The sequence below is a fragment of the Citrus sinensis genome, chromosome 4, assembly GCF_022201045.2.
Source record: "Citrus sinensis cultivar Valencia sweet orange chromosome 4, DVS_A1.0, whole genome shotgun sequence".
In the NCBI taxonomy this organism is placed as follows: Eukaryota; Viridiplantae; Streptophyta; class Magnoliopsida; order Sapindales; family Rutaceae; genus Citrus; species Citrus sinensis.
Window position 1 is genome coordinate 4,823,452 of NC_068559.1, and position 14,751 is coordinate 4,838,202.

Sequence of the window (14,751 nt, forward strand, 5' to 3'; positions counted from 1 at the left end):
ATGAAAACAGACAGATAGACGGACTGAGGTGTCGTATATGCTAGTGAAGTTTTATGAATAGAACAGCAGGAGAGGCTTGCATTTATAGCCGTGCAGGCAAGTGAAAATCTATTGCTGAATATACTTTCTGAGTCATTTAAGAAGTTAAAAAGTTATTTGTGGATTTGTGTGAGCTAATTAAGCAAGAGCTTGACAATAGAGACAAGATATTGGTAATAAATTAATCAATTATTAAACCATGACACAACTCGGTACGAAAATACACGTTGTTAGAGTTATTTTAACATAAATTCTTCAAAATTATGTGCCCCACTTGGAGATAAGATATTGAAGATATCTAGCCGGTCGGATAAAGTGTCGACGATGAGTAATTAATATAAGAATTTATACAAGTTGCATGCATGGTAACCAATTAGATTATTATGAGAACGTATTTCAAATTAAGCATTTGATTATCTATATATACATTTTTTTTTTTTGTATTTGTGTTTGTAAATGTTTTTTAATCACTAAAATTGTGAAAATTAGGGTGCATATGCCGTGAGAAGCGAAGGCAGAAAGCATCTGGTGATATGCTGGAATATATTCTGAATTATGGGCATCAAATGGGGAAACTAATGAAGAACCAAAAGATAAAATTGTTTACATATAAGAGCAGTTGATGAACTCCAAAACTATCAGAAATGAAAAGAAAATAATAATAATAATAATAATAATAATCTCTATCATCGTGGAAGAAATTGATATTTATAAAACACGTTTTCTCAAATGTCATTGTTTTAGTATTTATAAGACACGGGTATCAAACTAGTTAAGCTTGTGATAGTACAACATTCATGCATGTTGGGATCAAATGGAAAGTTTTGATTTATATATAAGAGAGTGTCTGGGGGGCTAAACTTATAAAAATTTAACCATATGATGAATTTTGGAGAAGCTTGATACTTGGGTACATGTTGATGGACAAAGATATATTCTCACCTTATTTAATTATTTTTATAAGATTTAATAATGTACACATAACATAAAATCTCTGAGAACTCGTGGATAGTTTATATAGGAGATCGAAGATTGATATTTATCCTTGACCTAGTTGACTTAATTGATTATATGATGTGATCATGACAAGTTAGCGAGCCTAAGGTTCTCATTCCTAATCTTCCTCCCAAGTCACATCCAAATTAAGATAAGGTCTTTAATATGATTTGAAATCTTCTGAGCTTCTAAAGATATGATATAAATTAAGCTCGAATCATAGCTAGATCCACTCAATGCATCTGCGAAGTAAGCTAGAGTGAGCTAAGAAAGCATGCACTCAGCCCACAGATTTGATTTGGGACAAACCTTTTATTCCATTTTTTTTTTTCTTCGGTTAGGTAAGCTGGAGTTGAGTGAGCGTCGATCGACAAGACAGACCAATCAAATAAACAGCCAACAGATTTGCAAACAGATGTGTTATCCCAAATCTCAATCATTCCTTCTTCCTAGCTACTCGTATGGTCTAGGGATGGCAATGAGGAGGGGAGGGGAGGGGAGGGGACCAATCTCCCCATATTCATCCCCGATATTTTGCATATGTCCCCGTCCCCTCCTTGTTCCCGTCAGAATTGCTTGAGAGAATCATCATCCCCTCCCCGAATAATAACAGGAGATCCCCGAGGGTCCCCGGTCCCCGAATAACTAATAGTCTATACATTTTTTTTATTTTCGATTTTAAATTAATCATATTGAAATAAAAAATTCAGATAAAAATAAAGTTCAAAATATATCTTACATTAATATTGATCCATTACAAAATCACATTCAAAATATAAATTATTAAAATAATTATCTTTATCAATGACTCAATCTTCATAATCCTACAATAAAAAGAAAAAAATTATTTTTATATCGGCAATAAAATAAATGAAATAAATGTAGATACTTAATTAATATTTTTAATAAAACTATTTACCTCCTGCTCGTCCCGTTCTTCCTCGAGAAATGTGGCAAATTGAGAGATAGCCTCAGATTTCAAACCTAAAACAATGAAAATGATATAAGTAACATAACTTATAAGTGCAAATATTAATAAATGTATAATATAATTACAATGTAAAATAAACTCATACTACTATTGTAAGCTCGTAACCAACTTTGACAGCACATTAAGGCCTCCAATGTGCTTGGATGAAGTTTGTTACGGTATGGGCTCACAACTCTACCATTGGTGCTAAAAGCTGATTCAGAAGCAACTGTTGTAATTGGAATTGCCAAAATATCTCTAGCAATTCGAGCTAATGTAGGATACCTATTAGCATTTGTCTTCCACCAACTCAAAATATTAAAATCTTCCATCCGGGGTATAACTTTCTCATCCAAATATGAATCTAATTCATCTGCAACAACTGCACAATCTCCATTGTTTACATAATCATCAAAACCTGTCATCTATTTGGTTGCTTTCTTATAAGAATCCCCTGTAAATCTAGTAGAAGAACTACTACCAGTATAATCAAAGCAATAAACAGTTGGTGAAAACTTCAATTAATACTTTTCAACTAATTCCCGGTAAAGGGTGACCACTTTCCCAACATACAACTATTTTGATATTTATTATTTTTAACAATATTTATAATTTATTTATTTATTTATTAGTAATTTTAAAAATAAAATTAAAATTAAAAATTAAAATGGAGAAATGGGTAGGGGATGGGGATTCCACCTCATCCCCGTCCCCTTCCCGAATAAAAAATTGAGTAAAAAATTTTCCCCGTCCCTTCCCCAAATAAAAAATTGGGTATAAAATTATCCCCGTACCCTCCCCGAATGAAAAAAATCCCTGAGGGTACCCGTCCCCGTGAGAATTTTTGCCATCCCTAGTATGGTCGGAGGTTTTGTATTTTCTCAATTTTTTTTTTTTTTGCATTATCTTTTCAACAATCAATGGAGACATATTACACATTGATATTTCTTGAATATCTTCGCCATTCTCTTCACTGTAGCTAGAAGCAAATTAAAGACCACCTTCACTGCATGCATCATGCATGCGGTTTTTATATATGTTTCCTTGTTTCTATGTCACGGGCCCGGGCCCCCTTTCATTTTCTTCGACACACACCAACTTGGTTTCAAATCTAGCTGCTGGTTTTCCGCATTTCATGAGGCGATCGCTTGCTTTAAGTAGCTGAGGCATGCTCTTTGATTTTCCGATGGATTTGGATTTAGAATTGAACTATTTTTTTTATTAATCTTCTAAAAATATATAATTGATAGTTTTTAAATAAAAATATAAAATTAATTAAATCCTAATCGTATATTGCTATTCATACACATCATGTGCTAAAAGATTATGAAGAGTTGAGCAGGCATTGGATCTAAATTTTTTTAATTTTCAACTACTTGATGTTCCTGTATATAAATTTGACAGCATATTTCTTTTGGATGATCATTATTGAAAGTTGAGATCTTATTGGAGGAAATGAGTAAGTGACAATAATATGACGATATAACTCAAATATTTTGAAGCCTCCGATTAAGAATTGCAAAAAAGCCGGGTCAGGGCTTGGGCTTCAAGTGTGGAGGTCCATGGGCCCGGACTAGACTTTCACACAAAAAGATATAAAATTTGAGTGACGCTTCGAACAACCCTTTTAAATTCTTTAAACCCCCCTCCCTTTTTCATTCTTTATATCTTTCTTTAATGAAATTACAGGAAGGGACATAAATTTACAATGGAATTTTAATTAAAATTTCGCTATCATTTAGAATAAATTAATTAAATTGTAAACATACTTTTTTATAATAAGAATATTATTATTAGGTAATTTATTTCTTCATTGTTTTAAAATTATTTTGAATTTACCTAAAAAATTAATAAGATCATATATGAGAATTAAAAAATAGCTATGATTCATGATTTGTAAATACAATTTAGTTTGATTAAATTCATATTTGTCCATGAGAACAAGAAAAAAAAAGGCATGAAAAGCAGTACTCATAAAATTTCGATTGAGAATTTAAAATTCATAGACTTAAATAAAAAAAATCATAATCAATTTTTCTAACAAAAAAGTGGGCACTGATGAAGCAGCCTGGGCCTAGGTTGGCCCAAGCCCAATCTAACCCGACTCATTTTCCATTACTAATTTCAAGGTTGGTGCGGTGGGACGCTTTGATTTCATTTATTTTTTCCGCATCTTTCATTTATTCATGATATACGCACAAGTAGATTTGACTAAATGATACATAAGCTAATTACAAACATAAAAAATATTTTAATTGGCACGCATGTAATATATGACTGTACGGCACGTTGTTTATAGTTTTGTATCCAAACGACAGGTCATCCATTAGTATACCATTAAGACGACATGTCGTGCTCATCATTAATGCAGCAGACGTGTAAATAGAATGCGCCACCATATACTCCAGATGATTTATTGTTTACATTTGTTGATAAGCACGTCGACGATGTGTCGGCTTTATTCTTGCTCGATAAACGACACGTCATCTTTGAAGTTAAATTTCATATGATTTAATGCAGTAAGAGATTGCTTATCTTTTTAACAGTTGCATGAAACAAGAATCATTACATTTGAATCCCAGCTATTGTCAGTGACTCACCTGATTAGGTGATAAATTTTGTAATTTACAAAATTACTTATTTATTATCCAATGGATCATGGATGGGTTATCGAATTTTAATAGTAATTATAATAACAATTCCAATCACAACTGCAACCATTAATTACAACCAAAACTATAGTTATGATTATAGTAATATAACAAAATCGTAAATTTTGGGCATATAAATATATCGTTGCACCGTAATGTTGTAGCCTTGAAATCCACAAGCTTTTTTCTTTTTCTATAAATTTTGTATATGAAATTCTATATTTAAGAGAAAACTAAGTATGTGACATATTTATTCAGAAAATTATTATTAAAAAATATGTTAATCAATCAATTGGGGATAATATATGGCGTGAAATGTAGAAAAAAAATACAGTTTGAAATTCCTCTGAGATACAATACTAAAAAAATCACTAAAAATAGTAACAACGATAATAAAATAATAATATTATTATGAAAAATACTACTAAAAATAAAAATGAAGATACAACAACAACAACAATAATGGTAATAATATATTTAATCGGTTGGTAGCTGAAATGTTGTTTATAAATATGTATGTGACCGACTTCTCGTATATATGCGAAAAGACAAGACGTCATGTCATTTTTAACATCCATGCAGATGACATATATAAACAATATACACCCGTGCATACTCCAAATGACTCGTCATTTACATTTATAGAAAAACGACTCATCATTAGCCAAATAAGCACTGGGACGATTCTGCGGGACATTCTGGATAAGAAAATGACATGTCATCTTCGAAGTTGAAGTCGAATTCTCAATGATTTTAATACAAATAAGAGATTGTTTGTTTTTTAATAGTTACACAGAATAACAACCATTATCTTTGATTTCTAATTTGAGTCCCAAATACTAACCTAATTAAGTGATGAAGTTTATAATTTATAAAATTACTTATTTACCATCCAATAGATGGTTACCAAATTTTAATATTAATTATAATAACAATTCCAATCACAACTACATCCATTAATTACAACTAAAACTATAATAATGTATATTAGTAGAACAAGATCATAAATTTTGAGCATGTAAATATACTGATGTACCATAATGTTGTAGACTTGAAATCCAAAAATTTCATTTTTTTTATATGAAATTCTATAATTAAGAGAAAACTAAGTCATTTAACATATTTATTTGGAAAATTATTATTAAAAAAAATGCTAATCAATCAACTGAGGTTAGTTTCTGGTGCGAAATATAGAGAAAAATACAATTAAAAATCTCTTTGAGACACAAATATTAAAAAAAAAACACACACACACTAAAAATAATAACAACAATAATAAACAATAATAACAACAATGACAACGACATATTTAATCAACACATAGGTGGTAGATAACAAGTCATTTAACAGAACAACATGTCTTTCCTTTGTTATTAAATTAGATGTCCTGTCGTTTCTCGTATTTATGTAGCTGACATGCATAAATAGCATGCGCCGTCATTTGCATTTTCATAAAAAAGATGCATCATTAGCCAAAGAGGCACTAAGACGACTTTACGGGGACTATTGATTAGAAAATGATGCGTCATCTTTGAAGTCGAATTCCAAATGATTTTAATATAAGTAAGAGATTGTTTATTTTTTTAATTGTTATATCTTGCATGGAATAAGAACCATTACATTTGAATTCTAATTTGAGTCCCAAAATACTAATCTAAATAGGTGATGAATTTTATAATTTATAAAATTACTTATTTACCATCCAATGGATGGGTTACCGAATTTTAATAGTAATTATAATAACAATTCCAATTCACAACTACAACCATTATAGTAATATATCAAGATCATAAATGTCAGGCATGTAAATATACTGGTGTACTATAATGTTGTAGACTTGTAATTCACAAACTTTATTTATTTTTCATATTTTTTATATGAAATTATATATTTAAGAGAAAACCAAGTCATGTGACATAATTATTCAAAAAATTATTATTAAAAAATATGCTAATCAATCAATTGGGAATAGTTTCTACCATGAAATGTAGAAAAAAATGCAGTTTGAAATCCTTTTGAGATACAAATATTTTTTAAAAAAACTAAAAATAGTAACCATGATAATACAAAAGTGGTCTAGCTATGTTGGAATCGATTTAAGATAGAACATATTTTCATAAATGCATGATCAAAGTTATAATGTGTTTTTTACTATTTATCACTTTGCATGTGTGGCTATGATTTGTGCTCTACCTTAAAGTAGCTCTAAGATAGCCATTGCTTAAAAAATTAATATTTTTATAAAAAATGTTAATAACAATACAAAGATGAAAATAATAGTAGCAGCAACAGTAGTAGTAGTAATAATAATATCTTTAATCGGCAAGTTGTTTGTGAATATGTAACCGAACAACATGTCTTACATTGAATTTCAAAGACGTCATGGCGTTTCCTGTATTCATGCAGCCAACATGCGAAAATGGTATAACGTTGTGCATATAGTAGATGACTCGCTGTTTAGTTTTTCATACAAACGACGCGTCGTTAGCCAATAGACACTAGGACGACTTTACAGGAACTCTATTGATTAGAAAATAAGAATCATCTTCAAAGTTTAATCCCAAATGATTTTAATATGAGTAAGAGATTTTTTATTTTTAATAGTTACATGGAATAGGAATGATTACATTTGAGTTATAATTTGATTCACAAAAACTGACCTAATTAGTTGATGAATTTTATAATTTATAAAATTACTTATTTACCATCTAATAGATTTGTTACCAAATTTTAATAGTAATTATAACAATAATTCCAATCACAACCACAACCATTAATTACAATTAAAATTGTAATTACGATTATAGTATTATAACAAAATCATAAATTTTGGGCATCTGAATATATCACTGTACTATAATGTTGCAGACTTGTAATTCACAAAATTTATTTTTTTTTTTCATTTTTTTAATATATGAAATTCTATATTTAAGAGAAAACTAAGTTATGTGACATATATATTCGAGAAATTATTATTAAAGCTAATCAATCAACTAGGAATAGTTTCTCTGTGAAATGTAGAAAAAAATGATGTTCGAAATCCCTTTGAGATACAAATATTAAAAAAAACACTAAAAATAGTAACAACGCTAATAAATAATAATAATAATAATAATAATAATAATAATAATAATAATAATAATAATAATATGAAAAATACTAATAACAATAATAACGAAGATGAAAATAATAATAATAATAATACTAATAATAATAATAATATTGGCACAGAGGTAGTAGATGATAAGTTGTTTATGAATATGCAACTGAATGACATGTCTTAGATGGAATATTAAAGAAGACATCATGGTGTTTCCTCTATTGATGCAGCCGACATGTGAAAATGGAAAAATGCTATGCACTAGCACATGTTGTAGATGACTCATCGTTTAGTTTTTCATGAAAACGACACGTCGTTAGTCAAATAAATGCTAGGACGACTCTACAAGGCATGCTCATCAAAAAATGGTGCATCATCTTCGAAGTCGAATTCCAAATGATTTTAATACAAGTAAGAGATTGTTTGTTTTTCTAACAGTTACATGGAAAGAACCATTACATTTGAGTTCTAATTTGAATTATAAAATGAAATAATAACAATTACATTTGAGTTCTGATTTTAGTCCTAAATACTGACCTAATTACGTGATGACCTTATAAAATTACTTATTTACCTTTCAATAGATGAGTTACCGAATTTTAGTAGTAGTTATAATAAAAATTTCATTCACAACTACAATTGGTAATTACAAGTAAAACTGTAATTACGATAATAGTAATATAACAAGATCTTAAATTTCGAGCATGTAAATATATCTCTATACCATAATGTTATAGACTTGAAATTCACAAAATTTATTGTTTTTCATTTTTTATATGAAATTGTATATTTAAGGAAAAAAAAAACTAAGTCACACGACATATGTTTTTTTGGAGAATTATTATTAAAAAAATATGCTAATCCACAATTGGGGATAGTTTCTAGCACAAAATATAGAAAAAAATACAATTTGAAATTTCTTTGAGATACAAATAATAAAAAAACACTAAAACTAGTAACAACGATAATAATAATAATATTATGATAAATGCTAATAACAATAATAATGAAGATGACGACGACGACAACAACAATAATAATATATTTAATCAGCAAAAGTAGATTACAACTCGTTTATGACTATATAGTCGAAAGACACATCTTACCTTTTTCATTAAAGAATATGCCATGTCTTTTCTTGTACTCATGTAGCCGACCTGCGTAAATAATATGTGTGGGCGCATATTGTAGATGACTCATCGTTTACTTTTTAATACAAATGAGAAGTCATTAGCCAAATAGGGCCTAGGACGTCTTTATAGGGACATTCTTGATCAGAAAACGACACATCTCTTCAATGTCGAATTCCAAAAGATTTTAATATAAGTAAAAGATTGTATGTTTTTTTAACAATTATATGGAAAAAGAACCAGTATATTTGAGTTCTAATCTAAGTCCCAAATACTGACCTAATTAGGTGATGAATTTTATAACTTATAAAATTATTAGATGGGTTACCAATTTTAATAGTAATTATAACAACAATTTCAATCACAACTACAACCATTAATTATAATTAAAATTGTAATTATGATTATAGTAATATAACAAGATCATAAATTTCGGGCATGTAAATATACCGATGCACCATAAAATATTAGACTTGAAATCCACAATTTTTTTTTTGTATATGAAATTCTATATTTAAGAGAAAAACTAAGTCATTTGACGTATTTTTTTTTCCAAAAATTATTATAAAAAAATGCTATCAATCAACTGGGGATAGTTTCTTGTGCGAAATGTAGAAAAAAAAAAACAGTTTGAAATCCCTTTGAGATACAAATATTAAAAAAACACTAAAAATAGTAACAAAGATAATAAAATTGATACTATTATTATGAAAAATACTAATAACAGTAGTAGTTAAGATAACAATAATAATAACAACAACAACAACAATATTATTATTATTAGTAGTAGTAGTAGTACTACTACTATTACATTTACAATAATAATAATAATAATAATAATAATAATAATAGTATTTTAATTGAGGACAAAAGTAAAATTATGAAATTTGGATAAGATAAAATGGAGAGTTCATGAATACTTAATTCCCAACTCCACATAATTAAGTTTTCATTCTTTAATCCAAAAAACACGTGAACTTTACATATTTCATTCCTATTCTTGCTTCCATTTTTAATAATTAAATATTATCGATCATTCCCATTTCCATTCCGAATTCCCTAATCCCGCAATGAGAACACACCATCACTGTGTACGTAATGCTATATCTGTGATGATCACCGTTGAGAGAGCTGCATAGATGGAGAAGAAGATACACCGTCCACCTGGCAAACTGGGTTGAAAGGAGAGGATTGAAGTGGAGGTTTGCGAGTTTGACTTGGCTTTGTACTTGGAAACTGACGAAAAGACTACGTATATATACACACTTGGCATGCATATGCACAGACCACCCATGTAATGAGTTGGCGGATGATCTTTATACTTGCTAATTTATTTCTTTGACTGTTGATGCATATATACTTGTTAATTATTTATATATGTTTAAACTTTTTAAACTAATTTTTGCATTTTCTCTTTTTGCATCTCCATGGCCATCTCTTTGCTACTAACCAAACCCTCTTCAATTCCAACAAAACAAATATTTTCCAACAACAAATTGTACCACAAAAATGACACAGTTTCTGTTAATCCAATATTGAAACCCTGCAGTTCTCTCAGAACCGACAACAACAATATCACCATTTCAAACAACCACAAGCTTTCTTGGCAAAAGAAGCTCGAACAAGCATTCAAGGATCAACTATCTGATCATTATGATTATGCAAACGACAATTCGTTTCAAGAGCTGGTTGACAAACGATGTGTGGACAATATTAGGATGCTGATAGTGGATGCAGTGCAAAATGCAAAGGCAGGGCACCCTGGGATGGCCCTTGGGATGGCTGAAGTTGGGTATGTTTTATACAGGCATGCTATGAAGTATAATTCTAGAAATCCTAAATGGTTTAACAGGGACAGATTTGTTTTGAGTGCTGGCCATGGTTGTTTGCTTCAGTATGTTTGCCTTCATCTCGCCGGTTTTCAATCTGTTCAGGTAAGTAATTAGAAAATCTTATGCCATGTGTCCATTAGATACACTCACAGTGTGATTGAAATTTCATTAATTTTATATTCTTATCTATTAATCAAACATATGCGTGTGTAGATACAACAGAAATTCAGATTATGAGAGAATCCTAACATGCGTATTCTGTGGAGAATCACAAGGGAATCTTTGTTTAGATGATTGAAATTTTTTCGTCAGGAGTTTTAGTTTTGTATATATTTGTTTTAAAAATTAGTTTTCAATTTGATTGCATGTGTCTGATTGTAGCATCCTTAATTTATTCAGCTAGAAGACCTGAAACGATTGTGCAAGATGGGAAGCAGGACACCAAGTCATCCTGAGAATGCGATGACGGAGGGCATTGAAGTGACGACAGGTACAAATTTTTAGAAGAAATGATAATTAAGAATAGAGTTATTGATGAGGAATTACCTAGCATATACATGCTGATATTTAGGCCAAAATATGGTCATTGAATATATCACTAGAAATTATTATGATCTCAAGTTTAGTATATGTGTTGAATACTTTTTAGATTTTTGGGTCTTGTGTGTAGGGATGGCAAAAATTCCTACGGGGACGGGGATGAGGTAGAATCCCCATCCCCTCCCCATTTCCCCTATTTTAATTTTTAATTTTATTTTTATTTTTTAAAATTACTGCTAAATAAATAATAAAATTTGAATTATATTATAAAATTATAAATATTGGCAAAAATAATAAATATCAAAATATTTATATTATTAAATTTTTAGGCCTAATTAACTAATTAAAATCTTAAATTTTTATTTAGGACATTAAAAAGGCTGAGTAGATTCTATTAGCCCAAAATTTTTTTATTAAAAATATTAATTAAGTATCTACATTTATTTCATTTATTTTATTGTCGATATAAAAGTAAATTATTATTTTTTATTGTAGGATTATAAAGATTGACAAAGATAATTATTTTGATAATTTGTATTTTGTATGTGACTTTTGTAATTGATCAATGTTAATTTAAGATATATTTCGAACCTTATTTTTATTTGAATTTTTTATTTTAATATAATTAACTCAAAACCAAAAACAAAAAAAAATTAATTATTTGGGGATCGGGGACCTTCGGGGATCCCCTGTTATTATTTGAGGAGAAGATGTTGATTCTCTCAAGCAATGCTGACGGGGATGGGGACGGGACGGGAACATACGCAAAATATCGGGAATGGGTACGGGGAGATTGGTCCCCTCCGTCCCCTCCCCATTGCCATCCCTACTTGTGTGCACTATATCACCAAATTGTAGAGTTTAATTTGCAGATGCTTATAAGTAATTGACATTGTTGCTTAATTAACATCTCCGGCCTGCTGTCATCATATGCTCACTTGGTTCTGTTAATTACATTTAATAGGCCCTCTTGGACAAGGTGTAGCAAATGCAGTTGGTCTTGCCTTAGCAGAGGCTCACTTAGCAGCTAGATTCAACAAGCCCGATGCTGTTATTGTGGACTATCGAACGTAAGCTAATTAAGTGCATGATCTAAATGATTTTTGGCTATGTGAGTAAGTTGGAATATGAACTGACAATTAAGATACTAGTTATCAAATTATTGTTCTGCACAGGTATTGTATTATGGGTGATGGGTGTGCCATGGAAGGAATATCACATGAAGCTGCGTCTTTGGCTGCTCATTGGAAGCTCAACAAGCTTACGCTGATTTATGATGATAATCACAACACCATTGATGGACCAACGAGTCTCGTACTTTCTGAAGATATATCTGCACGATTCAAATCACTTGGTTGGAATACAATTACGGTAGAAAATATACACGACAATTTGAGTTCATTCAAAGAAGCACTTATGGCTGCTGCCAATGAGACCAAAAAGCCAACTTTCATCAGGGTTCGTGCTTTTATTTATTGTGCACATAGACCGTAAATTTGTTGTTTTGTTAAATTTGAGGTCTTTATTTAGCCTAAAATAAAGAAATTTTGGAAAGTCATGATACATCACCTGATAACATTTGATCCATTGAGCATTTCAGGTGAAGACTCTGGTAGGCAAATTATCTGCAAAAGAAGGAACATCTAAAGCTCATCATGGTGCCTTTGATGAAAACGAGGTGAAGAAAATGAGAGAGAAAGTTAACTGGGTTGATCGTGATCAATTCCATGTCATTCCTATGGTTTACAGGTTAAAAAAATTAAAATTGTGAAATATATCAATTTATTTCAATACCAGGGATCTGAAAAGAAAAGAAAACACATTGCTATTTGAATGAAAATTTGTAAAGTTTTTCTGTATAATCTGCTGCAGGGAGATGCAAATTCAGACAGATCATGGAGAAAGACTGGAAAAGGAGTGGTACAGTAAGGTATATAACTACCGAAGTGAATATCCACAGGAGGGGGCAGAATTGGATCTTCTCCTCAATGGTGGTCTGCTTCCTGGGTGGGAAAATGCATTGCCGGTAAATTTTCATTTATATGAGATAATTTGTTTTAATTTCTGGGGTAGCCTAAATCCTGAAACAGAGTGAAAGCTAGAAAGATAAAGAGTTTGTTGCAATCTTAAACTTGTTTCAAATAGCATAACATCATCTATATCCAATAATTTTTTTGCAGTCTCACAGAAGTCGTATGTGTACTGTTTAAATATTCTTTAGAGAAAATGAGGAACTGTCTATGCTTTAGTTGTATGTCTTGAAATGAACATTGATTTCAAAAGTAGTTTTTTAGAAAACAACAAATAATGCTCTGTTTGCTCTGCTTTGTGATCAACATTTTCCATATTATACAATTGGCAGAAATGGTCTACATCTGACCCGCTTGATGCAACTCGTGGGTATTCCGAGAAGTGCTTGAACCAGCTTGCAAAAGTTCTTCCAGGATTAATTGGTGGAAGTGCTGACCTTGCATCTTCTAATAAAGCCTATCTCCTTGGCTATCACGATTTCTCTCAGCCTGACTCGCCATGGGGTCGTAACATCCGTTATGGAGTTCGTGAACATGCAATGGCAGGGATTTCAAATGGCATTGCTCTGCATGGAGGTGGTTTGATCCCATTTGCAGCCACTTTCCTCATATTCTCTGATTACATGAAGAACTCCATTCGGCTTTCTGCTTTGAGCCATGCTGGAGTGATCTACATTCTGACTCATGACTCAATCGGTCTTGGGGAAGACGGTCCTACTCACCAGCCAGTTGAACAGCTTGCAGGCCTAAGAGCGGTGCCACGGCTTCTAGTCTTTAGACCTCCAGACGGGAATGAAACCGCTGGTTCGTACAGTGTGGCCATTGCTAACCGTGATGTGCCTAGTGTGATTGCATTATCGAGGCAAAAGATTGCTGCAAATTTCGAAGGAACATCAGCAGATGAAGTTGAGAGAGGTCAGAGGTGGATGCATTGTGAGTGACAATTCTAGCGAAAATAAGCCGGAGATAATATTGATTGGGACTGGAACAGAACTATCTCTTTGTGAGGGCACGGCCAAAACTCTTAAGGCAAGAAGGCCGAAGGGTGAGGGTGGTTTCTCTAGTATGCTGGTGGCTCTTTGACAGGCAGCCGGCAGAGTACAAGGAGAAGGTGTTGCCGTCAAGAGTTGTAAAGGTGGGATGGAGAGAGTATGTGGGAGTGGAAGGTAAGGTGATTGGAGTGGAAGAGTTTGGGGCTAGCGGTGCTTATTTGGATACATTCAAGAAGTATGGCTTCACTATAGATAATGTTACTAAGGTTGCAAGATCATTGCTTAGTGAGTAAAAATAATTCAAAACAAAATTTGAACACGAGCAGTATGAAACAATAATAACTCAGTAAAATAATGTATATTAGCCTTTTCTTTTTCTAACTTATTAAAACATTTTTGATAAGGTCAAATATAGTCTTTTTGTTAACTTTTGAATTTTAATAAGTGGTTTATATGCAATCACTTTGCCAA

At 31.2% G+C, this 14,751-nt stretch overlaps 1 pseudogene; it reads left to right on the forward strand.

Moving 5' to 3' along the window:
- The first annotated feature begins 10,228 nt into the window (after positions 1-10,228).
- LOC102607267 (transketolase, chloroplastic-like) lies at positions 10,229-14,751 on the forward strand (annotated as a pseudogene).